The sequence below is a fragment of the Myotis myotis genome, unplaced genomic scaffold (assembly GCF_014108235.1).
Source record: "Myotis myotis isolate mMyoMyo1 unplaced genomic scaffold, mMyoMyo1.p scaffold_m19_p_2, whole genome shotgun sequence".
NCBI classification, from domain to species: domain Eukaryota; kingdom Metazoa; phylum Chordata; class Mammalia; order Chiroptera; family Vespertilionidae; genus Myotis; species Myotis myotis.
In genome coordinates, this window is record NW_023416324.1 from 12,320,121 (window position 1) to 12,347,271 (window position 27,151).

Genomic DNA, 27,151 nt, shown 5'->3' on the forward strand with positions numbered 1-27,151 from the left:
CTCCAAAACATGACATTTGAACATTCACGCGGGGAAGGCGGATATCTGCGGGAAGAGATTGCCACATTTGGAAACAGCTAAAAAGAGAAGAAATGCATTCCACCCAGTACCTCGGCCTCGTTTTCAATCAACTGAAACAAAAAATGAAGACTCTTTATAGTGCATCGCCTGAAAGTTGAACAGAGACACACTCAACATGAAAGGCAAGCCTTTAGTTAATCTGTTTTCGTTGTTATTGAAATCCTAAGTACCTCCTTTATCGCAGATGGCTCAAAACCTGCAGGGAAAGCGATGCTTTAGAAACACAATGCCAAATGAGAAACAAAAAAAACCCAGCAATGATAATGGCCTCACAAGAAATAACTTGAAATTGTGAGAGCAGCGCTCGATGAGATTAAACAGTCGGAGGCAAAGGATGCTAGCCCCTAAGAGGAAAGTATTCGCATGAATCCTCACACTGTTCCCACAAGGCTTCACATCAGACTCAGCGATTTTCCGTTTGGGGAGTTGTCAGCCAGTCAGTCAAGTAACACTAGGGAGTATCGATTATTTGTAAAACCAGGAGTTTTGTGGCTTTAAAGATGAACTGAGCCCAGATTTACACGTAAGGAGCTTCAGTCTTGCCCCAGGTTGACACATATTTATCATTTCTTTTTGTTTTATTTACTAGAGGCCCGGTGCACAAAATTCGTGCACTTGGGGGGAGGGGTCCCTCAGCCCAGCCTGTGCCCTCTTGCAGTCCGGGAGCCCTTGGGGGATGTCCGACTGGCTGCTTAGGCCTGCTTCCCCCGTTAGTTGTCAGTTGGACATCCTTAGCACTGCCACGGAGGCAGGAGAGGCTTCCGCTTCCACAGCTGCGCTTGCCAGCCCTCAGCTTCTGGCTGAGTTGCGCTCCCCCTGTGGGTGTGCACTGACCACCAGGTGGCAGCTCCTGCATTGAGCATCTGCCCCCTGGTGGTCAGTGCACATCATAGTGACTGGTCATTCCGCCGTCTGGTTAATTTGCATATTAGCCTTTTATTATATAGGATTATTACTTCATTTTTTAATTGAACATTTTCTGTTCATCTTCAATTTCCAGTCACATTCCCCTCGTCCCATAGGCACTGTTCTCAGGTTCTCTGTCCATTTTATTTATACTTATAGCTTATAAATACACTTACATTTTAAATACATAGATATGCATTTATATGAACAACATATGTGTGCACTATATTTAATGTACTTAAGTGATACATTGCTGCATGTCTCATTCTGTTTCTTTGAAATCTATTAATATTCATTAATGTAAGTCTAGTCCTCTTGACTGTTGCATTCTATTCCATTCTTTCCATATATTCTATTTTATTTAGCAATTCCTTATTGAAGAATGGTTATTTCCAGCTCTGTTATTATAAACAAGGCTGCAATAAACATCCTTGAACATCTCTCTTTGTATACTTAAAGAAGAATTTCTCTGGGGTTTATATACAAGGGTTTGCAGTATAAAGTGAGAATGCCCTTTGTCCCTACCACTAAATACCTCCAATTGGTCCCCCAAATTTGCCTACCCCTGCCAGTGATGTGTAAGGGTTCCCTTTTCCCCACATCTTTGGCAGTTTGATATTATCCCATATTGTATCTTTGGATTTAAAGTTGTATCCATTTCTCACTTTATTTTGCATTTCTCTGATTATTAGTCATTCTGGTTTCTGGTTTCCTGGTTCTGTGAATTGTTTGCCCACATCTTTTCCTTTTCTTATATTTACATAGAATTCTCCCCCTCCTTTTTTTCTTATTTGCCGTACATTTCCGATATTAAAGTCAGTCACGTATGTTTAAAATGTATTCTCCCAGTCTGATACAGAACTATTATCGAAATACACAAAGAACTCTTAAAATTCAACAATAGGAAAGCAAACAACCTGCTTTTAAAATGGGCCAGAGAGTTTAACAAACCCCACACAGAAGATACACAGATGGCCAGTAAGCATCTGAAAAGATGCTCCACATAATATGCCGTCAGGGAAATGCAAATGAAGACAACAATGAGAGATACCACAATGCACCTATCAGGAAGGCCCAGATCCAAAACACTGACAACACCCAATGCAGATGAGCATGTGCGGCAACCGGAACTCCGATTCATTGCTGGTGAGAATGCAACACGGTGCCGCCGCTTTGGAAGACAGATGAACCGTTTCTTATAAAAACTAAACATTCCCTCACAATAGGACCCAGCAATTGCGTTCCTTGTTATTTTCCCAAGTGAACTGAAAACTTATGTCCACACACAAAAAATACCCTGCACACAGATGTTTATAGCAGCTGTAGGCATAATTGCCAAAACTTACAAGCAACCAAAATACGTTTTAGTCGGCGAATGGATAAACTGTGGAATATTATTCAGCACTAAAAAGCAATGAGCTGTCCAGTCATGCGAAGACACGGAGGGAACGTACATGCATATGACTACGTGAAAGAGGTCAATCTGAAAAGGCTACCTACTGTGTGAGTCCAACTATAGGACATTCTGGAAAAGGCAACACTATGGAGACAGTCAGTACATCAGGGGTTGCCAATGGTTGGGGCTGGGGGAGGGAGCGGTGAATAGGCAGAACACAGAGGATTTTAGGCCAGTGACACTATTTGTATGGCACTATGATAGTGGACACACTTGTCCAGACCCATAGATATACAACACCAAGAGCAAACCCTCGTGTAAATGATGGGCTTTGGGTGACAATGGTCTGTGAATGGAGGTACAGCAGTTGTAACACGTTTATTCTGGTGGGGGTTTGATGGTAGGGAAGGCTATGCATGTGTAGGGGCAGGAGGCTATGGGAAATCTTTGTACCTTTCTCTCCATTTTGCTGTGAACCTAAAACTGCTCTAAAAAAGTAAAAATGCCCTGTTTCAATTTGTTACACAAGTGTGTACACGGCCCCAAATTCCACTTTAAATGAGTAGATTGTCTTGGGTGTAACTTTCTTATACGTTTATCAAGTTGGTTCTAACAGAGATGTAAGACTGGGCTGGTGTGCTGTCTACAGAACAAAGGATAGAAACAGAGACACACCAGGAGGATGTCCCAGTAGGTGAGAGGTAAAGGTCACTTGGACTTTGCCTGTGGATGTGGAGAGAGCATATTTAGAGGCAAAAATCAACAAGACTCAGTGACTGGTTGAGGGACAAAGGTGTCTGACCTGACCAATGGGGCAGGGAATGGTGGGTGGGCTCTGCTCTGAGCTGGGGAGCCAGAACGGAGAGGCAGGCTTGGTGGACTCTCCATCTCCGGGGAGCTGCTGACACCATCATTCTAAATGCAAGACTGCCTTGTGTCGGGGGAAGCTGAGGGAAGCGGTTCATTCACAGTATATGATGCTGGTAGAGCCAGAACCACTGAAGTGCTCCGGACTCTCATCGGCCGACAGCCCCTTTGGAGGGGCTAACTCCCTCTCCCTTCCTCTCTCAAAAAAAAAAAAAAAAAAAAAAATCAATAAAATATATTTTAAAAACACACACACAAAAACAAGGCAAGCTCCCTCCTTCTCCATCTTTTGTCATCCCAGATGGATAAGCAGGCAGCTGACCTTTCTGAGTCATTTGGCAAATTCCAACAGCATCCTCTCCTGAGACTCTCTGGTCTCCACTGGTCAAGATCTAAACACCCAGCTTCAGCAGGATCAGAGAAAAAGGGAGTGAAATCCTAACACTTAGAAAGCCAGGAAAAAGAATGCCAAGGCCCAGATACCTACTCTAAGAAATAAAAAGCATATGTTGAGCCTCTAGCAAAATCCACTTCTACAAATAACACCACCGCCTTGGGGAACAGCAGAGACATTTGACCAGGCGGCAGCTGTGCGAGGATGCTATTTAAAGACTCGGCTTTTGCAGCCCAAGGACGCTGGGCTTAAGATCTGATTGGAAGGCAGAGAGGAGACAGCAAAGACCGAGAAAAGAACCAGATTTGGGGAAAACACCACCAGGTGGTTGGCTGCTGATGTGACCCCTGAATGTGTTAAATGAACTCATTTTAATAAAATGCTGTCTATTCATGTCTGAGTAAATTAAATGTGTTAATTCATGGAAAGCACTCAGCACAGGATCCAGCACACAGTGCTCACTAGGGGGAAACTGTCATTATTTATCATTATTATCTGTCCATCTACCTATCTGAGTATATCTGCCCAGAGATGGAGAAATGCTCCCCTATAATGTAATGTCACCGCCAAGTGCTATAATTGATAGTGATTCTGCTTCTAACTCTCTTGTGTGTGTTTTTGTTGCTGTTGTTGTTGTTGTTGTTGTTGTTGTTGTTGTTGTTTTTGGTAACCCAGGAATTGTTCACAGTGAACCTACATATTTTGTAAAAACCATAAGTCATTATTCTGGGGTAAAAAAATTAAGGCTCTAGAGTCAGACTTCCTAGTTTTAAACCCCAATTCCACTGCTTAGCAGCTGTGTTACCTAGAGCAAATTATTTTTTTTTCTCTGAGTCCGTTTCCCTCCTGCCTAGAAGGGGATAAGAGTGTGATGTGTGACCCACCTCGTTGGGTGGTTATGAGCATTGGATGAGAAAATCCAGGTAAAGATCTTGGCATGGTGCCCGGCAGAGAGTAAAGAGGGGTCAGTGATGACTTGTTAGTAGCTGTAGGCATGGTAGTGGCTGTGTTGCTTCCTACCAGGGCAGGGACCATGTCCTGTTCACCCCAGTATTCTTGGCATGTAATAGTCACTTCAGAAATGGTAGGTTAGTTGGAGCCACCTCAGTCACTGTCTTGGGAACATTTTTCTCTCAAGGGTGAGAAAAAAGGGTGAAAAGTCCACAGTAACTTCCCCCTCAAGGTCAAGGATTGGGTCTTTCTGGCGATTAGTTAGAAGCAATCATTAATTCTCTAAAAACCTTGAAGAGATCCCAAGAGATTAAGTTCTCAGAAGGTCCAGCCAGAAGCCAGGGCCATTGCTCTCCATGACCCTATGCTGTTCTTCATGCACTGTGGTGCAGGCATCCCCATGGGAGTTTCTGGTAATGCAAAAGCACAAGTAAACAATGATGGAGAAGCTGCAGCCGTTGACCCATTGGCTATGTGTGCGTGTGGGGGGTGCACTGAGGGAAGGTGTTCTTTTGTTGTTGTTGTTAATCCTCGCCCGAGGATATTTTTCCATTAATCTTTTGGAGAGTGCGGAAGAGAGAGACCAAGAGAAACATTGATGTGAAAGAAACACATCAATTGGTTGCCTCCTGCACATGCCCCAAAAAGGGCCCAGGCCAGGGAGGAGCCTGCAACCAAGGTACGTGCCCTTGACCAGAATCGAACCCGGGACCCTTTGGTCCACAGGCCAATGCTCTATCCACTGAGCCAAACCAGCAAGAGCAGGGACGGCATTCTGTATGTCCAAAACAACCCTTCAGAAGGAGGGACTCCTTCCAATGTTCCCAAATGCTCCACGGCAAATGTATTTTTGTTTTAAAATATAAAATAAAATAAGAAATAAAAACTTTAAAAAAACCTACACTTTGCAAACACGGCCCTAGGATTTCAGTTTAGGCATAGTGGCCACATGTCTCCCACTTTCTCCTCAAATCCCGATAGGATGCAGAATTTGTGGAAGAGGGAGGACAGATTGTACTCGTAAAGTTATCCCTGTTGTTTGTGACTGGTAAGCCTCAAGTCATCCACATTCACATACAGTATGTTGGAATAATACTGTGTTGTTGTTGTTGTTTTGTGTTTTTTAAAAATATATTTTATTGATTTTTTTTTAGAGAGAGAGGAAGGGAGAGGGATAGAGAGTTAGAAACATCGATGAGAGAGAAACATTGATTCAGCTGCCTCCTGCACACTCCCTACTGGGGATGTGCCTGCAACCGACGTACATGCCCTTGACTGGAATTGAACCTGGGACCCTTCAGTCTGCAGGCCGATGCTCTAGTCCAGCCGTGGGCAAACTACGGCCCGCGGGCCGGATCTGGCCCGTTTGAAATGAATAAAACTAAAAAAAAAAAAAGACCGTACCCTTTTATGTAATGATGTTTACTTTGAATTTATATTAGTTCATACAAACACTCCATCCATGCTTTTGTTCCGGCCCTCCGGTCCAGTTTAAGAACCCATTGTGGACCTCGAGTCAAAAAGTTTGCCCACCCCTGCTAGTCACTGAGCCAAACCAGTTAGGGCTGTTATTGTTTATTTTAAAATATTATTTTTTGATTTTTTTTTAGAGAGAGGAAGGGAGAGGGATAGAGAGTTAGAAACATCAATGAGAGAGAAACATCAATCAGCTGCCTCCTGCACACCCCCTACTGGGGATGTGCCCACAACCAAGGAACATGACCTTGACCAGAATCGAACCTGGGACCCTTCAGTCCGCAGGCCTACGCTCTATCCACTGACCCAAACCAGTTAGGGCAATACTGTGTTTTTTTAATCTATTCATTTGACCAGTATTTCTTGAGCACCTATGTGCCAAGAAACATTGTAGGTGTTTGTTTGCTAAATCTGGCAACCCTATATTGAGGGTTCTTACTAAAGGAGAATGCAAGGATAGTGGAAATAAATGATTAGGCGATTCAACAGCTATGTTGTGGCTCGAGTGACTACAAAAGGGACCGAATGTCAGCTACATTAAATCTGACTCTGAACGAGACAGTGATGTGTGAATATAACAGTGAAAGTGATCAATTGGACAGTAGCAAGGACAGCTGTGTAGCGGTGGGGGCTTGCTAAATATTGGTGTGACTGTGTGGCAGTGAAAGTAGGCGAGTGGCAGTGACAGTGACAGTGAGGACAACTGAAAGGGTGACAGCTGGGCACACAGTCCAAGTGCTAACGTTGTACAGAACAGCTTGAAGTTTGTGGTCATTGACAGTGTTTGCATATCAGACAGTGACGGTAAAAATGAGGGGCCACTGACAATGTGAATGATAGTTCTGCCCAGTGGATTGAATTTGTGATTAAAAACGGTGATGGAGTGGGAGTCAGTCTGACAATGACCGAATGTTGACACTGTGGAGGCAACAGCTGTAACACACAGGGAGCCCGGCATTGTACCGAGACACCTGGATGTGGGCAGCGTGACTGGCAGTGACAGAAACAGTGGCTGCGTGTCAGAGGGACAGCGCGCAGCGCGGTGGGCGCACGCGGCCCTGACCTGATGAGTCTGAGGCTGTCTGCATCCGACTTCACCTGCCTGGCTGTGTGAGGCCGGCAAGAGGAGCGTCAACGTGGAACATACGGTGTGCGACAAAGCGCGGGAGACGGGAATTTAGTAAACAAACTGCCGTAAACACGTTTTTTCCAAAACCCTAAAAGCTAAAATTGGGAGTAGAGGCGGGATAAAAAAGAATGCCTTCAAGACACGATTGGTTGATGCGGGCCTGTTAGCCAATCATGTCTGAGCGGTGTCAAGCCTCTCCACCAATGAGAATACGCCCGGGGACAAGCCTCAGGTCCCGTCTCCGCCTGACACGTGAACGTGATGTTTTGGAAAACGGAGAGAAATCCTTTGTGTATACCTTTCCGCCATCCTCTGAAATAAGATCCTAACCCCAGGGCTGCCTCGGCGAGGGACGGCGGGACCCAGTTAGAACTTTCCTAAAAGTGTGCGGACAGGAGCGAAGACGAGCGGCGAAGACGAGCGGCGGCCAGCACCAGACTGGCCCCAGGGTCCTGGCGTTGGTGGAGAGCGCATGCGTGACGCAGGCCCCGCCCCGGAGGCCCGCCCCCAGCACGTGACCGCGGCGCGCGGGGCAGGCCGGGCCTCCCCCTCCTCCCTGATATCCCTGCCTCGCCAGCCTCAAGATGGCCGCCTTGTGGCGTCTCTGGCGCTGTTGAATGGAGAAATCTTTATTGTTCCCTTCGGGCAGGAGTGTTCGTGTCCTCTATGGCGCTGTCAATAAAGAACGGCAGTTTGAATCGGTGCTGAACAGGTAACCATAGAAACGGGGCGAGGACTCAGCGTGGAGACCCCTTTTGTAGCTGAGGCTCGAGAGGCGCCCCAAATGAGGGGGTCACAGAGACCCTTCCGCGTGTCGAACTCCGCGGGCTCTGCCCAGTCCCAGCCGCCCCCCGCCTCTCCCCCGTCCCAGGTCGCGGACCCCCAGGGGCGGCCCACACCCGGAGCGCAGGCTCGGCTCTCATCTCCGGCGGAGAAAGGCGGCGGGTCCCGGCTGGGCACCCCCCCGCGGGGGCCTTCTCTCCCCCGGGCCGGCCCTAGCCCCGCACCCCTGCTCCTCGGCGAATCGCGGCCTCGCGCTGCCGCTGCCGATCTTCTCGGTCCCTTCCCTCCCCCCGGCCAAGTCCCTTCGCCAGGCGCGGGCCATCTGGCCTAGGGCCAAATCCGTCCCCCTACGTCCCCCTCCCGAAACTAAGAATGGATTTTACATTTTTAAATGGTTGGGGGGCGGGGGAGAGGATATTTCATATGAGTTGTGACAGTTATATGAAATCAGATTTCGGAGCCCATAAAGGGAGTTTCGTTGGCACACAGCCACGTTCATTGTTTATGTGTTGTCTATGGCTGCTTTCCTGCTGCAGGAGCCGAGCTGGGAGAGTCCCATGTTGCATGACATCGATCGCTTGGCCCACAAAGCGGAGGATATCTGTCTGGCCCTTCACAGAAGGAGTGCCGACCCCTACCCTGGACCCCTACCCTAGACACAAATGACTGGGTCCATGTTGTCCAGCGATTTCTCGGGTCACTTCACACCTCATGAGAAACTCCTGCACCCGTCCCTTGCACCTAGAGCTGTTTGACAAAACACTATGACTTCCATTCTCTCTTCTGGTCTTAATGTCGTATTATTCAGAGTGGGAATTGTTTCCGCTAATTTAAATAAGAATAATACCATCCACCCAGCTCCTACCAGAAGTCAGGTGGTTTATTTGCATTCATACTCAGCATTTTTGTGCTAACAAGGCTTTATAAGCAAGTGTCCATGTTTCCACTTCCGAGGAGGAATCTTAGTTTCTGAGTGGTTGAGCTGTTTAAGGTGGTCCTAGAGCTCAGGTTGAATAGGTCATGCCTGGAAGCCCCCTGCCTGCTGAGCCATGCCCTACTGCTCAGAATTTCTTCTTTCAACTCTCTCCGTCTGGGGCTATTGGTTCCCCCTTGGAATGGTATCCAAATTTTTTGTGTGGTTTATGTAGATTTAATTATAACCCCAAAGTGAAATATCTCTCTGCTTGGCTAAATCTTCAAACTTCCGCCACACTCCACTTTCTAGTTTAGATGCCTTTCATATATGGCAGTAGTTCCCAAACCTAGCTATTCATCACTAATTTATTTATTTATTTATTTATTTAATATACTTTTATTGATTTCAGAGAGGAAGGGAGAGGGAAAGAGACATAGACACATCAATGATGAGAGAGAATCATTGATCTCCTACTGCCTCCTGCATGTCCCACACCAGAGATCGAGCCCGCAATCCTGGCATATTCATCACTAGTTTAACAAATGATTTCAGAATGTTATGTTTGCATGCATGCATTCATAAATCATTCATATTTGTTGACCACCTACTATGTACTAGGGATGATCCAAATCCCTGGAAATACAGCGGTGAAAGGATCAATGTGAACTTTGTCCTTCCACAGAATTTAAATTATATAGGGGCTTGGACAAACGGCACACAAGTAAACAAAGATAATTTCAAATACAGCTGTCAGAGCATCGTAACAGATGAGTGGTTAATATTAATTCCTGTGTTGCCCAGAGCTCTTTGAGCCTGCTTTACACTATGTGCTTGATTTGCATGGATTATCTTTTAGTCTTCACACCAACATTATGACATAGGTAGTATTAATACTACCATTTTAAAGATGAAGACACTGAGACTCAGAAGAGATTTACAAGGTTACATAGCTAATGCATAAGGGACTGGGATCTGAACCTGAACGGATCACACTCACCACCCTGTATTAGTCCATCTTTTCCACCAATGTGGGAGGTCCTCAAGGGCAGTCTTTTGTATCAGCTGCTAGCCAGTGCCCACAAGCAGTCATCTGGTAAATATTAAATAAACAAATTCAGGCTGTTCGTTGAGCAAACATTGGGTGCCTGCTTTGTACCAGAAACCATTGTGCTAGACCCTGTGAATACCAGAGTAAGCAAGATGGACCTAAAACAGTGTCTGAGACGTGAAGAAATAACCAAGTTATTCCAAATTGAGGCAACTGCTAAAAGGAAAGAAAGCAGTGCCAGCCTGCGAGATCCTTTTTACCAATAGGGCCTTGGAAAAGTTTAAGCTGAAACTTGTTGAGTGACAAGGATCCAGTCCAGCAAGAAGGGAAAAGGGAGAGAAGTGGGAAGGCAGAACTTTCCAGCAGGTTTAAAGCCTATGAGCTGACAAGAACTTGGGGTGCTGCAGAACGGAAAGAAATGAGTGATTGTGCTGTGGTTCTCAGACATGTCTGGAGTCCCTGGCCCTGAACATAGCTTTGCTGCTGATAGAGCTGCATGCCAGTGGGCCAGTTACAGATTAGTTGTCTGATCTGCCAAATGTGGATAATGGTACCTCCTTAAAGAGTTATTGTGTGGATTAAGTTAGAGAACATGTAAAAATAGGTTCTGAGTTTTCTTGTTGTTGTATATGTTGCCAAATTCCAATCAGAGGAAACTAATGAAGTTTGGCCCCAAATGGAAACTTATGTAAAATGGTAAATAATTACAAAAATCCAGAAGAATGTTATAGACAAAATTGAAGGGGTGTGTGTATGTGTTTCTGTCTTTTGGGGGAAGAGGAACAAATCTTATTTTTTCTTAATGTTTCTCTTAAGAGTTGATCTTTTCCAACTGGGATGTAATTTTTTTTTCAACCTAATTATACAAATGTCTATTTAGAGCATTTTTCATCATTTTAGTGTTATAAGCTCGAAACTGTTTGTTCCTCCATTGCACACATGAAAGAGGCATGCTAGCAAAAATGATAGGCTTCAGGCTCTAGTTGGAGGTCATTTCAAAATTTGTTTGCAAATGATTTGGGTTTCCTCTAAAAGTTTTCAAAATAATGTTACACTATTTTTAATGCCCTGCTTTAAATACGTTTAGGGGACTTTTTAAATAGGTAAAAATAATATGATGTTTGGGCTCATGAACACGGAAAATTACAGAGACAGTAATAAATCAAGTAAACTATATAAGATCCGCAATGTCAAGGTTTGCTTTAAACTGTATCCAGTAACCAGATGGCACTTGTCATCAGAAGATATAATCCAGCCCAGCAAATGGAGCACGGAACCGGACAGAGAGTGGCATGTTAATGCAATGTTAAACAACAAGCCCCGAATTAAATGGCTATTTTAGGGTTGGGTGGGACCTTCACATTTAAAGTATTGCAGTTTCACTCTGTGATTTGGGTCTGTTGGGTTCCAGTAAAGAGTAGGTGGTAACGCTGGCTTTGAAGGATAATATAAAACTGCAGGGAGAGCCAGGGCATACTGATGTGTTTTTCAATCTATTTTATTTCGGTTCAAAGCATCATTACAGACAGGCAGCGCAGGAAAAAGAGCCACACTCTGACAATGCTCAGCTGCTTTAGAAGATTGAGGAAGACTGAGGATAACTAAAATGTGGCTTGTTTTCTTGGACTACCTGTCTGCAACGAGGCTTTGAACTGAAATAAAATAGATTGAAAAACAAATTGGTATGCCCTGTTGCCTCATACTGAGTATTTACATTACCTTTCTGAAGTTCTGCCTGTGCCAGTGCCCTGGGGGCAGGCGGCGACCCCTCAGCCTCTTTCAGCTCTTCCAGAGAGTGAGCGCTTTGATTTTTACAAGGGCATTGGATTGGGATATATGGTTTCTGGATCTCCAATAGCCTGCCTTCTAACGTCATCATCTTGATAACGTGGAAAAAGCAAGCTATAACCACAGAGAGGAAAAATTAAATAATAAGATCGTTTAAATTCAAGGTGAGATTGTCACTTTTTAAACATCATGCAGGATATGCAGTGTTTTATTTGCAGAGAGTATGCAGTTTTGAGACTCCTGCAGGCCTCAAGGGAGAGAAGGGAAAGGAAAGAAAGCTAACTTACCTTACACTTCCCTAATGTTGTTATCCTCCAGATCATGCTGTCAAGTCTTCAAAATCATGACATCAAGTATTTCCTTTCCTTAGATGAAGTAAATGTGCTATAGCAAGGATTGTTAATCTGGTGTGAATGGCCCAGCTGCAAGGGATCCATGAACCCTTTGCATTTGCCTACAAGTTTGTGTGAATGTTATTTTTCTGGGGAGAGAGCCCATTACATTAATCAGATCTCAGTCCTTGACCCCTCAAAGGGTGCAGAGCCAACGATGAAATGTCACATCACCAAATGAAAGCAGTGATGAGACTCCCCCTGGAAACAGTTACTTTCTACAGTTGTATGGCCTTGATCTCAGAGTTTTGAAATTATCTTTCCAGCCTTGTTTCCTGCCTAAAGCAGTCAAGCATAGTTGAATGGTCTTTGTAATAGAGATGTTTACCCAATGAGGTGCTTCAGAAATCCCTTATAGATCCTTGTTTGTCCTTATTTTACATGAGACTGGTGAAATGGGGACATATTGTCTTGGCAACCTTGTTAGCAGATACTGAATTTGTTTCTTCAGACAAGTGAAAGGAAGAGAAGTAGCAGCCTAATTGTTTGGCTCTGGGCATCAACTTCTTACCGATGGATTCAGTTCTTCAGTTAGGAGATGAGGGTTAGGAGGGAAATGGGGAGGAGGAGAGGGATAGAATCCGGGAGGCAGAGACAGAGGAGTAAGGAGGAGAGGATGCCTGCCTGCATTTGTCCTGGAGTCCCTCTGTACCTGTGAAAGTAAAGAGTTTCTTTTCTTTTTTTAAAAAAAATATTTTATTGGTTTTTTATAGAGAGGAAGGGAGAGGGATAGAGAGTTAGAAACATCAATGAGAGAGAAACATCGATCAGCTGCTTCCTGCACACTCCCTACTGGGGATGTGCCCGCAACCAAGGTACATGCCCTTGACCAGAATCGAACCTGGGACCCTTGAGTCCTCAGGCTGACGCTCTATCCACTGAGCCAAACCGGTTAGGGCAAGAGTTTCTTTTTGAAAACAACTTTACTCAGAGCTTCTCTAATACTAAAACCCCTGGGAAAGTCAACATATAGATGTAATTTCTGGTTTTATTAGTACTGGAAGGGAAATAAGAGGAAGGAAATATCTTTTAAATCTTTATCTTAGGCTATTTTGTAAAAATGCCACCTCTGTAGAAATCTTTTGTAGGCCAGAGTTTGGTCCATATAGTGTTTAACAATTAGTCGCTTACATTTAAATATCAGATTTTACATCTGCCTGACCTTTGGAGGTATTTGGATGAGTGGCCTCTGCTATACATCCTAGAGCAGTGATGGCGAACCTTTTGAGCTCTGCGTGTCAGCATTTTGAAAAACCCTAACTTAACTCTGGTGCCGTGTCACATATAGAAACTTTTTGATATTTGCAACCATAGTAAAACAAAGACTTATATTTTTGATATTTATTTTATATATTTAAGTGCCATTTAACAAAGAAAAATCAACCAAAAAAATGAGTTCGTGTGTCACCTCTGACACGCGTGTCATAGGTTCGCCATCACTGTCCTAGAGTCTGGTTCTTGGGACAAATAATAGGGAATATTTTATGAAGGAAAGGGCCCAAGAAGGATGAGGGAGATTAGAAATACAGTGGGGCCTTGACTTACGAGTTTAATTCGTTCCGTGATGGAGCTCGTAACTCAAATTACTTGTATGTCAAATCATAAAGTGAACGAGTGAGACAGGTGATGCTGGGCTGATGTTGTGGCGTTCACTGTGACGTTCGCTGCGCCAACTAGTGGTGGGGTATCTGAAGCTGGCTCGTAACCCGAATTTTAGCTCACAACTCAAAGCAAGAAATCGGCCGAGAGACGGCTCATATCTCGAAAAACGGCTCATATCTCGAAAAACTCGTTAGTCGGGACACTCGTAAGTCAAGGCCCCACTGTACAGGATTACAAGTATTACAATAATAGCTGCTGAGGTTCCAAAAATTGGTTACTTGACTTTTTTAAATATAAAAACTGAAGTGAACAGAATGTGACACTTTCTGACTTGCAGAAAATATTGCAAGAGTTAAACTAGTGGGTTAACTAGTTTCTTCTCTGATTCTCAGCTTTCTCGGCTGCAGCGTTACTGTTGGATCTTCCTTCTTGACCCGTTCAGCTCCTGTCCCACTAACTGAAATAGGATGTCAGGGGCTCAGGCAGCAGGGAACTTGCCACTTTCCTCCCACCTGGTAATTCCCTTCAGATACTAGTCTCAGTAAATGGCACCACAGAGTTGCCCAAGGCAGAAACCTGGGAGTCCTCCCACACCCTTGCCCTTCTCTGAAGCCGCCACCCTCCTTCCACTCCCCACTCACAAAGAGCACACATGTATATCGGCTGGACGCCTGTTGGATGCCCCCTTTCTCTTCTGGTTAAAGCTACTAGAATCTCTTGTCCTGGGTTAGTGCAACAGCCTTCTAGCTGCTCAGCTGGCTTCCAGCTCTGTTCTTCAATATGCTTTGTTCACTGTCAGTGATCTTTATAAAGCACAAATCTGAACATGTCACTCCCATGCTTGAGACTCCAGGATGGTTGTCTGCCCTTAGGATAGTGCATTTCCTTGGCTTGGCGTCTGCTGGCCTCGAGTTCTCTGGCTGGGCCAGTCTCAAGCCTCATCTCAGCACACTCTTAACTCCCCTGTCACTCATCTACTTAAGCTGTAGTAAACATTCAGTGTGTCACAGAACTTCATCCTCTGGGCCACACTCTGGCTTTGAGGCTGCTGATTTCCTGGCCATGTTATTAACCCGGCCGGTGATGCTGTTAGCCACACTGACCACTAGATTACTGAATGTTGTCTTATTCTGTGTGGTTTCTTTGTCCTTAGACTATATGCTACTTGGGATGTATAGTCAAATTTGTGCTATAGGCACTTGTAATTATTTTCTCTGTGTGGCTGTGCCCACCAGCTTGATAAACAGGTTCATTTGTTTGAAACTTTAAAAATTGCTTTAAAAGCCTAATTTTTGTTGTTTTTGTTAATCCTCACCAGAGGATCTTTTTTTCCATTGCTTTTCAGAAAGAGTGTGGAAAGGGGAGAGAGGGGATGAGAGAGAGAGTGATACATTGATTGGTTGCCTCCCGCATGCTCCCCAAGCAGAGACAGGGAGTGAACCCACAACCCAGGCCCTGACCAGAATTGAACCTGAGACCCGTCAGTGCACTGCAGGCGTTCTAACCATTGAGCCACTGACAAATGCTAATTTTGTTTTTAACTGTGTAAACCATTTGCATGTTTTTAACTGTGTAAACCATTTCCAAGTCAAAATTATATAAAAGGTGCATTTACCTAAGTTTTTATTTCATGCTTGACCCCTCTTTTTCCCTCTTGAATCTTGCTTTCAGTTTTGGGCTTTTGTCAGTCTGTTAGGTAAGAAATAATGTATCAGTGTAGTTTAAATTTGTTTTCTCCTTTCTTGAGATGCAGGATATCTGCCCAATGACTGTGGGATAAGTTGCAAAGATTTTTTTTTTCCAATTTGTCATCTGCCTGACTTTGCCTGTTTTATTGCTGTACAAAAGTTTTATATCTGTTATTGTCATATTTATGAGTCTTACAGTGTATGTACTGCTTTAGACCAGCACTTTTAAAAATTTTTCATCTCATGGCACACATAAACTGATTACTGAAATTTACTAAAATTCTGCAGCACACCAAAAAAAAAAATAGTTTTTGCCAATTGGATTAAAAAAAGGTATAATTTTGATTTATTCACACCAGATGGCTATTGTTGTGTTGTCTGTTGTGTTTTCTTCTGTTTGACAACCTAAGGGAAAAGAGGTTAGTGCCCCTGACTAAATAGTCAGTTATTGCGTGTTTTAAAATTCTTGTGGCACACCAGTTGAAAATTGCTGATTTAGATTTTGAGTCGGAGTAAGGAAGTTTGCCCCATTCTTAATTTATGAGGAATTATTAATGTTTTCTTCTAGTACATACGTGGTTTCATCTTTTTTTAAAATATATATATATATATATGTATATATTATTGATTTTTCACAGAGAGGAAGGGAGAGGGATAGAGAGTTGGAAACATTGATGAGAGAGAAACATCGATCAGCTGCCTCCTGCACACCCCCTACTGGGGATGTGCCCGCAACCAAGGTACATGCCCGTAGCCGGAATCGAACCTGGGACCTTTCAGTCTGCAGGCCGACGCTCCATCCACTGAGCCAAACCGGTTAGGGCGGTTTCATTTTTTTTAAAAAACATCTAAGACTCTGATCCATCTAGAATTTTTGGCATTTAGTTTGAGAAAGGATCAATTTTGTCTTTTTCCCATTGGCCAGCCAGGCATCCCAACACTACTTCAAGTTCTTACCTTTTCTCCCCTGATTTTAGATGCAGTCTTTCTTGGATATAAAACTCTTGTATGCATTTGGATTTCTTACTGGATTTTCCATTTTGTTCCACTGAGTTGCTAGTTCATATGCAATCACAAAAGCATCATAATTTTGGAGCCTTTTAATTTGTTTTACGGTCTGGAAGGGCCAATTTTTTCATATTTCTCTTTTTCAGGGTTTTCTTGGCTGTTTTTTCTTGTTTATTCTGCAATATGAACTTCATAATTACTTTGCCTAATTTCAGGAGGAGACAACTTGATGGCATTTTTATTGAGATCATGTTAAATTTATGAGTCAGCTTAGGGAAAACAGACATCTTTATGATATTGAGTTGTCCTATCCTGTCTTTCCACTTGCTCAGGGTTACTTTTATGATTTTTCAGGAGTGCTTTATGTTTTCCTTATATAAAGTTTGTATGCTTCTTGTTCAGTTTGTTAGACTTTCATTCTTAATTTTTAAAAAATTCTTAAGATTCCTTCTCAAACGTCTCAGAGAAGTTGCATACATCCACATACTCCAAACTTATTGCGTACCATTCCATGCACGGAATGGTACACAAGACCTATAAGTCTGCACTCTGCAGCTGTTAATAATATTTTGTTCTCTTTATCCCCACCCTAGAACTTTAAAAAGTAGCTTGTTGGTAATAATAGTTACCATTTATTGAACACCTGCAAAGTGCCAGGCACTGTACGAGGTGTTTTTACATAATTATTTCTTGTAATCCTTACAGCATCTAAGCAATAGGTACTATTATCCCCATTCTAAAACTGGAAATTTCAAACATAAAAGAATAGCATTGTGAACTCCCATATACATGTTCATTGCATTTTACACTTGAGAAAGCAGGTTTTAAAAGGTTAAATGACTCAAAGGTTACAAAGCTAAAGACAGCTTTAGAAGCTAACTTGTTTTTAGCTCCTTATTAAGATTGTTTTTCAAAATTTTAACTCCATCTGGCTAGGAAAAAGCAGAAGGAAGACAGCCGAGAGCCACTGTTCCAAATTCAAGCTGCTGGTATTTTATTAGTCCCTCCTGATGCATATCACAGATACTCCCTCACTTTTGCCATTTGCAAACAGAAAGCCCTCCGGTCATTACTCCTCTGTGCTCTGCTCACACTTTGCCTTCTCTTTGTCTAGTTTTATTACTGCAATTTGATAAGTTGATGTTTAAAAGACTGCCTCTGTTTTGAGTGCCCAGCTCCTAGCATGATGTCAGGAACATAATAGGAACTTGTAAGTTTAACAGCAAAACTTATTGCTCTTATACATTTAGCCCTGACATTGGTGTGGCACTATAACTTTTAAATGTTGCTCTAAAGGCCTGGCAGTCATTAAATTTGACCACCCAGACACCACTCTGCTGTCAGTTGCCCTCAGTTCCAGTCAGATTCAATCCACAGGGAGACTTTCCAAGGTCAAAGTCCAAAACAGCAGACTAATTGGCCCCTGGAGTTCTGGATTTTCTTCCCGGGCAGCAAATTTTTGAGAGTGAAATGTTCCAGGTCTTCCTTTGAACATTTTTGAGCAAATACTATAGAATCCATAGGCTCTTTCTCAAAGTTAAAAACAATAAAGAAGTTAATGCCTTTTACATTTTTTATTAGCTCCTTAAATTAACCCTCTTGTCATACTCCCTGGTGATGGATGAGAAAAAGATAGAGATGAAAATAATTCACACTTCTTCAAAGACAAAAGAAGAAGCTTACAGCACTAGGAGGAGAGGAGACTGGAGTTCATCTGTGAAATGAACACAGAGGTACTGAAGGTCAGCTGATCTGAGCAGTGGAGTAGGACAGTAATACAGGGAGCTGGGGGTTCATTTTCTTCAGTGCTTCTGCTACTTAACTACTGAGGTGTAAGGAAGGAAGGATTTTAAGCTGAAGGTGGTTTCTTCTTAGCTGTGCCATATGCTCCCCGAGAGCAGAGATTATGCTGAATTTCTTCTCTGTGCAGTGTCAAACCACAGGTAAGGGCACTTGGCTGAACCTGGTAAAGACCTGGACACACTGTCCACTGATGAGGCTGGGAAATGGCCTTGGAGTCAGTCATGCTGGGGCTGTGTGGGCTTCATATTCCAGCTGTGTGGCCTGGGACAAGTCCCGGGCTTGAGAAATGTGTGTTTGGTGCCTCGTGTTGCACAGAATAAGTAAATGCTAAATAATGTCATCTGCTCTTACTTAAATATTACTTCTTTCATCTTTGCAGTGCCTCTGAACAAAGAAGTTACCAAAAAAGCAGGAGAAAGACTCTAGGATCAAGAGCTTAACTGCTCTTTAAATTCTCAAGGTTGGGCAAGGTACAGTGAGTGGGAAAGGTTCCAGCTCCAGAGTCAGACAACATGGGTTCATTTTACTGACTCTACCACTCCCTGGCTTTGTGATTTGAGGCGGGTCATTTCATCTCTCTAGGCCTCCACTTTCCCAGTTGAAAGTGGAGTTAATAATAGTAACTGCCTCATAGGTTTTGCAAAAATTATATAAGGCCACCCACACAAAGTTCTTGGTATGGTGCCTGGGATATAATAAATTTTGGTAAACGTTGGCTACATGTTGTTAGGTCACTTCCTTAACCCTTCCAAACTGTGTCTATCTCTTTCCCTTTCCAAAATGTCTTCCTCATTACTTTCCACTTAGAATATATAGCTCAGACAGGGGTAACAAGATCGGCCTCATTTCTGTCACTAGTTAACTAGAATGTCTTAAAAATACTTTACTGCTCAACAGTTTCTCATCTACAAAATGTGGGCATTGGACCAGGTGATTTCAGAAGTTCTTTGTATCTCCTCCTAATTTTCAGTGAGTTTAAGGCTTTGAATGAAATTTCTGATGATAACCCAGAAATCTGTGTATAAGAGGCCTAATGCTCTTCATTCTCTCTTTCCTAGCTGACTCCCATCCCAGACCAGCTGTATGAAACTAGTAATGTGATTGTCTAGAAAATTCTTTTCATTTAAAGAAGAATTTTTGTAATATTTGCCATATATAGAAGATACATAGATAACATAAAATGATGAGGCAGAGTGATTTTTAAAAAGTAAACTGACCATCCAACCTAAGAAATATCCTATATAATAAAGAGCTAATATGCAAATGGTCATCATGCCATCACAATCCATCACCAGGGGCTGCATGCACAGTGGGTGCACACGGGTGTGGGGGGCTGTGTGCATGGCAAGGCATGCGCAGGTGGGCAGGGACTTGATGCTGCGTGTGCACGGCGTGGAGGTGGGTCCCAGCGCCTCCGCCTGGTGACGCCAGGGGTCCCAGTGGCTCCACGCAGTGAGGCCTGAGGGCCCCATGGCTCCACACAGCACGGAGGTGGGACCCCTAGCTCCGGCCTACCTCTTTGTGGCAATCCATCGAGGAGCCCTGGATGGGTGGGCGTGGCCTACCTCTTTGGGGCGATCGATCACGGGGCTCCCGCACTGTGAGAGGGCACAGGCCAGGCTGGGGGATTCCCCCTCCTCACCCCCCAAGTGCATGAATTTCGTGCACCAGGCCTCTAGTAAAAACATTTTGGCAGGTGTATTTTTATTATTCCTTTTAACATTTAGTGAATGTTTAAAATGTTAAGGGAAATGTCCTTTATGTATATTAACTCATTTACATATAGTAGTATATTATTGCTTGTAACTACCCCATGAGATAACTATTATTCCCATTTTACATATGAGGAAACAGGCCTAGAGGGTTAAGCAACTTATCTAAAGTTATTTAGGTAGTTAGGGGGCAGAGCTGCACTTCACTCCCTGGTTATCTGCCTAGAGCAGTGGTTCTCAACCTGTGGGTCGCAACCCCTTTGGGGGTTGAACAACCCTTTCACAGGGGTCACCTAAGACCATTGGAAAACACATATATAATTACATATTGTTTTTGTGATTAATCACTATGCGTTAATTATGTTCAATTTGTAACAATGAAATTGGGGGTCACCACAACATGAGGAACTGTATTAAAGGGTTGCGGCATAGGAAGGTTGAGAACCACTGGTCTAGAGCCTATCCTGCAAACCTTTACTGTAAGCACACAGCCTCTGGGGTCCCAAGGCTTGGTGTGGTCTCCTTTATTTGCCTGAGTGCTTTGATGTTCATGTTAGACTAGTATCTCTCAACTTAGAATTTGGCATTGTGTTGGTCCAGATTTATTCCCTGTTGAAGAAAAGTGTATTCTCATAATCAAGTTGGTGAGAACTCAGGACTCATCCACATTTTCAGGTCAGAGCAAAATGTCTGTTGATACCAGTGACAAAGCCATAGGTCTTCATTAACTCCTAAGAGGTTGGATGTGAGAGCACTGAAGTGATGATTGCTTGTTGAGGCTCTTGGTGCAGGATGCAAGAGTCACCCTAGATGTGATGCAGTCACTGTTCCCAGTCACTCATTAGATGAATGTGTTGCTTGGGAGATTTGCAGTTTGGCCTGTTGAGAGTCATCTTGGATGAACTATTGGATCAGAGCAGCATGCCCAGAACGGCAGAGCAAAGGCAGATAAGTCTCTCAAAGCCTCCTTCCATTTTAAATTGCTCGTTTCTCTGAATTCATCTGAAGATGAGAGGACACTAGCAGTTTGTTATGCCAAGCACTTTGATGTTTTGTATCATGGTATTTTATAGAATGACTCAAAAGAAGAATTCCATTCGAAACTGAGAGTCTGGAAAAAGAATAGTCGAATGTAATGGTTACTTTCTAGTGGACCTTAGTCTGCTGTGTGTCTACCTCTTTGAGAATCTATGGTGAGGTGATGGTGGAGATGATGATGATGACCAGCAGCTTATTGACTTACTGAGTATGTCCCTAGTGCTGGTGCTTTAAGTGTGTTGACTCATTTAAGCTTCTAACAACTCAATGAGAGAGGTACTGTTATGAGTCCTATTTTGTAGGGGAGGAAACTGTGCCCCACCCAGGTTAAGTAATTTTCCCAAGATCAGACAATGTGTGGGATAGCCAGTGTAAGGTAGATGACCCAGATGGAAGTTAGAAGGCAGGTAATTTGAAGTGAGTTGAAAGCTTCATTGGGCTTAGACTCCTGGAAGGAGGAGTTCTGATCTGCTGTAGATAGATGTTTGGAGCACCAACAGAAAAGCCCTTGGGCGGGAGCAACAGGAGGGCACTCCTTACATTCTCAGAGAGACTGAAAAATTAGCACATGGTCACTGCTATTAGGTACCTGCACAGGGTTACCTCAAGGACAAAGCTGAGTCCGACTGTTCCAAAGAGAGACTGGAGCCACAGAAGAGTCCAGAAACTCAGTGATGAAGGTGAAAAGATAGAATGGCAGCTGGTGCTGCCTGTACAGTGTGCATTCACCCTCAGACTCTACCTGCCCAGTCTGGAGGCCAGGCATCTACTTCCATGGAAAATACGGATGCACCAGGCTTCCAGTGAATATAGCCTCTTCTGTGATTCTTAAAAGGCTTTCTGAGGATACTTGACCTCACTGCTTAATTTTTTTTTTACAGATAACTGCTAAGAGTAGGCATATTTCACTAGTAAACGAACTAATAAATTGACTTTTTGATTTATAGTTCTTCTCTTACGAATTTAGACAGTGTTATCTAACTTCCCCAAGTCCAATTAACTGTGAGACTTCTACAGGATGGGGTTTTTATATCCACAAGGTTGACAAGCAAACCAGACCTTAAGTCCAAGCCATCAAGGGAAGACTCTTGGCACCTAGCCAGTCAGCTGGCCTGTTCCAGCAGCACTGTTTGCCAGATACACATCTCCATCCATCTTTCAGCAGAGACCGGCAGAAGAAACAAGGTGCCTCAAATGCAGGTGCTCCTGTCAGCATCCTGCAGTACATGTTTGTCTGTGAGAGGCCTTGAGGAATGACAGCAGTGAGCTCGGAGAGCCTGTCAAGGCTAAGGTAGTCATTAAGAGCCAGGCAGATCTGCATCTGAGCTCTGCCCAGCTTCATTAGCTGTGAGTCTTGGGCAAGTTGCATAACCTTGTTGGTCACTAGTTTCCTCACCTGAAAATTAGAGATAATGGTGGTATTCTACCTCACAGGGAGGGCCGGGGAAGTCAATGGGAAAGTCTATAGGCTGTGATTAACACAGTGCTGGACATCATTACCATCAGAGTAGCTGAGGTCCTGTCAAAGGCGTTGAAGAGATCCAAAGATGAGAAAAGACTAGAAACTGGTGGGTTGGGCAAAAAGATGTTTTAATGACCTCCATTTCATCCCAGTGACAAGGGAGGGATTCTTATCCCAGGGTTATGGCTAAACCTACAACATGGGACACTGGACAGATAAGATTAACAGCAGTTTATAAGCATATACACTTGGCCCCAGAGGAGAGCACAGCCAGCCGTGCTGGGGTTCGACTGTATTCAGGAGCAGCGGGACCAAGAGCTGTGGGAGGCAGGCTTTGTAACATAAAGAGGATTGAGTGCCCTCTGGCTCCTGCCAGAGGATGTGAGTGGTTATTTGAAAAATTGGGGCTGGCAGGGAACTAAATCCCACTGCTCAAGGATAAACAGGAGCTGTACCTGGTTCCTCTATAAGAAAGGTTATTTGGCTATAGGACCTCATCCATGGGAGCAGAGCAGGTAGTGGAATTTGTGATTAAGCTCTTTGAGGCTCTCCTGATTTTACCAAATGTCAAGGCAGCACATAATATTGATCCTTAATTTTAGACTTGATACTAGGAAAGAGAATACAGGCCTGAAATGCTATGTAGTACCATTTTCAGGGGATCTGAGTAGGAGGCTAGAGAGGATAAGTAGAATTGTCTGATTCTGTGGGGGAAGACTGGTGGCACAGTGGCTAGGAAGGATATGTCACAGTAGATCATATATAATGTCATGAACCAAGATCTCTTTACTGTATTCATTTTAGCATACGTTTATTGAATGGCTGTACCATCTTAGGCCCTTACAGGGCTTGACCAGGCTCAGTGGACCACTTAACTCGAGATCAGGAGCAATTTGACCTCGAGTTACTTGGGCAGCAACCAGGGAAGCTGAGCTAGTCCTGGAGGACCAGGTTGCTGAAATGCATTTTAAAGGAGTTCGGGTTGGTGCCAGGCCATAGAGCTAGTCACTAAGGCCTGGTTATTGGAATCTTCTGTATTTTATATGTTTTATTACCAGAGCTATTTTGGAGTTTGTTTTTTCAGGCTGGAGCCAAGGGCAGATGGGAAAAAAGGCTTTGAGGATGAAGGGTTGCTTAAAGCATAATAATTAGATGCAAAAAACAGATTTGGGAAGAGAGAATGTCATGTCCTTTGTGACTCAGAGAGGATTCTTTGAACCCACAGCATTCATATCACCTGGAGCTTATTAGAAATGCAGAACTCAGGCCCCACCCAGAACTTCTGGATCAGAATCTTTCCTTGGCAAGATCTCCCATGATTCTTACCCACATGAAAGCTTGAGAAACTGTTCTAGTGGACAGAGGGCATGAGCTTTAAGATCAGGTCTGCTGGGTTAAAATCTCAGTTCCTGTCTACTGATTTGCTGTGTGATCTTGGGTCTGTTCCCTAACTTCTTCACTATCAGTACTTGTTTTAAATTGGATTTGACTTTCTTGCCAGGTTGTTAGTGTTAAAGGAGGTAACATGTAAAAAGTTCTTATAGCCCTAACCGGTTTGGCTCAGTGGATAGAGCATTGGCCTGCGGACTGAAGGGTCCCAGGTTCGATTCCGGTCAAGGGCATGTACCTTGGTTACGGGCACATCCCCAGTAGGAGGTGTACAGGAAGCAGCTGATCGATGTTTCTCTCTCATCGATGTTTCTAACTCTCTATCCCTTTCCCTTCCTCTCTGTAAAAAATCAATAAAATATATTTTTAAAAAAAGTTCTTATAAACTTAACAAGGTACTTAATTATTAGTAGCTCTTATTAGTGGTTATTTGATGATTAATATTCTGGTATAATTTGGTAAAATATGAAGAGAGAGCAAAATGTCATTAAGACTAATTTGTTGTGAGACATGAATTGGTAATTGAGAACAATATAGTCTCTTGAGCCAGTGGGGGAGTTCCCTCAGAGCGAGATTGTAAGTATGCTTGTTAAGTGACCAAGAGTTGACAGCTATACTTCTTAATGGCTGCTGAGCTCTTGGAAGGGAGAATTATCTGCAGAAGTGGTAGCTAAGCCTTGGCATTCAATGAGGCTTTCGCATTACAAAGGATAGAATCATGGCTTGAGAATTGAGACTTGGGCTCTTTTTTGCCCCTTATTGACTCTGTGGCCCATAATAAGGCATTTGGCATCTCTGAGCCTTAGTCTTCGAGGATAAATGGGATGATGAGGCACAAATCCCAGTATATAAGCAAGGTATTATTATTGTAGCATCATCCTTACTTGATTTCTGCCATAGAGCTCAGTAGACAGCACCCCAAATCCCCAACGGGGTGTTTTATGCCTGATTCAGCTGCTTTAGAATTTTGAGTGCTGAGTTCTTCAGAGTTGTGCTGGCTACCTGGATTCCCCAGTGACCAGGATGTACTTAGGAAAGCACACAAGTCGGTCAGGTGTTGCTGCAAATCTTAGGGACTGGAACAGGAGTAGACCAGCATTTGGGATGGGATGATGATGGTAGTGATGAAACATTAGAAATAACCATGATGATACATATGAAAAGATACTACCATAAACCCAAGAGTGTCAGATACAAAAATCTTCATCCCTTACACTATAAATTGCTGCCTTTCAGGCTGTCAGTGTAAGATAAGAGACCAAATGATAGCTGCTTTTGAACTTGAGAAATCTGGGCCCGCTAAAAGCTACAGTCACCCTTTTCTAACCTCACCAATCCTCCTTGCATTCTCAGAAATAATTGCTAGTGGTTCTCTTTTAACTTAACTGATTCCTTAGATACCTTACATTTTAAATCATCTTTTTGTGTGGAGCAAATGCCCCATTTCTTGTCTCAGAATGTGTGATCTTTGCTCTAATTATGTTGAGAGTGCCTGTTATTTCACCTGATTCTGGTTGTTTGTGAGATACTAAACAGCCATGGGGTTAAAGCTGACTCAGATCAAAGAGCAACTCTGTCTCTGAGGACCTCCGTTTCCTTCCTTAAAAAAGGAAGAGATTGCACTAAGGTCATTTGGTCATATGACAAGAGTGCGTGATAGATAAAGTAATGAACTGTTTGCTGAAAGCAGTGAATAGGGCTCAGCAAGGTCCCTTCCAGCTTTCTGGTTCCAGCAGAGACCAGGCATCAAGGAAAGAAAAATTTTTATTCAGGAGATAGGGATTATCAATAGCAACAGTAAGGGGAAAAAATGCTCTAAGCAGGTGAGGTAGCATCAAACCAGACCATAAGAGAAATGTCTTAGGCCCTGAGATAGATGTTCTGCAAGGAGAGTACAGAATTGTTAGGGAACCAGAATAGAGGACCCCTGATCAAGTATTAGAATGGCTTTTATCATTGAACTAGAGGCCCGGTGCACGAAATTCTTGCAAGGCGGGTGGGGAGGCATCCCTCAGACCAGCCTGCACCCTCTCACAGTCCAGGAGCCCCCAGGGGATGTCCAACTGACAGGGAGCGGGCCTAAGCCGGCAGTCAGACATCCTTAGTGCTGCTGAGGAGGCAGGAGAGGCTCCCACCACCGCTGCTGCACTCGTCAGCCGTGAGCCCGGCTCAGGGCTTCTGGCTGAGCGGCACTTCCCCTGTGGGAGCACACTAACCACCAGGGGGCAGCTCCTGCATTGAACGCCTGCCCCCTGGTGGTCAGTGCATGTCAGAGCTACCAGTTTGTTTCACCATTTGGTCGATTTATATATTGGCCTTTTATTATATAGGACTAGAGGCCTGGTGCACAAAAATTTGTGCACTCGGGGGTGTCCCTCAGCCCAGCCTGTGCCCTCTCATAGTCTGGGACCCCTCGGGGGATAACCACCTGCTGGCTTATCCACTGGAGGCCCCGATGGTGGCAGAGCGGGTGGCGGCTCACGCTGTCCTGCCCCACCGCCCTGGGTCACACATGGGAGGCCCAGATGGCGGCTCACGCTGTCCCACCCCACCTGCAGTATGCAAATTTAATGGCCATCTTTGTTGGGTTAATTTGCATAGTCTTCTGATCGGCTGATGGGCATAGTGAAGGTATGGTCAATTAACATATTTGTCTTTTATTAGTGTAGATATTGGGGTACAGAAATCCAGCATAGATGGGCCCAGCCTCTGCTCCATGGAACTCCAGTTGTCCAGTTGTAGATAATATATATAGGATGCCTATTGTTCCTTCGCATTGCTGCTCACTTTTCCTCATTAGTCCATCCTACCTGCCACTGTTGTTTTTATTTCAGAAGCTTCTCCCTCAAGTAGATGTAAGTTCCTCTGCTCATTTTCTGGTCTCCCCAATCTAGTCAGCCTTGTCCTCCACACTTTGTCTTGGAAACCCACCCTAGCCAGCCCAGTGTCCATAATCATAATGGCACCTGCTTATCAGATACCTTTCAGTGCCTGTTGCCTGTGCACAGACATTACAGTGGGGCCTTGACTTACGAGTGTCCTGACTAACGAGTTTTTTGAGATACCAGCTGTCTCTCGGCCGATTTTTTGCGTTGAGTTGACAGAGTAATTTGAGTTAATGAGCTCCTTAACGAGCTTGGTCTCGGAATGAATTAAACTCGTAAGTCAAGGCCCCACTGTATTTTCAGCAGATGTGCCAAGTGTTCTCTTCTGGAGCTGGTCATGGTTCTCCCTCAGTCTGTAGTTCTTTACCTGTTCACCCTTGCCTGTTGAAATTGTACCTAACTTGCACTTACCTGCTCCATCCCTTTCTCTTTCCTTG

The 27,151-nt window shown here is 43.9% G+C and overlaps 1 protein-coding gene across 6 annotated transcripts in view; it reads left to right on the forward strand.

Moving 5' to 3' along the window:
* Nucleotides 1-7,766: 7,766 nt before the first annotated feature.
* Nucleotides 7,767-27,151, forward strand: part of ZBTB40 (zinc finger and BTB domain containing 40) — a 63,807-nt gene continuing 44,422 nt past the window's right edge. For all 6 annotated transcript variants that reach the window (XM_036348865.1, XM_036348866.1, XM_036348869.1 and 3 more), the window contains exon 1: nt 7,767-7,912. The gene's annotated coding sequence lies outside the window, so the exon portion shown is untranslated. The remainder of the gene's footprint in view (nt 7,913-27,151) is intronic.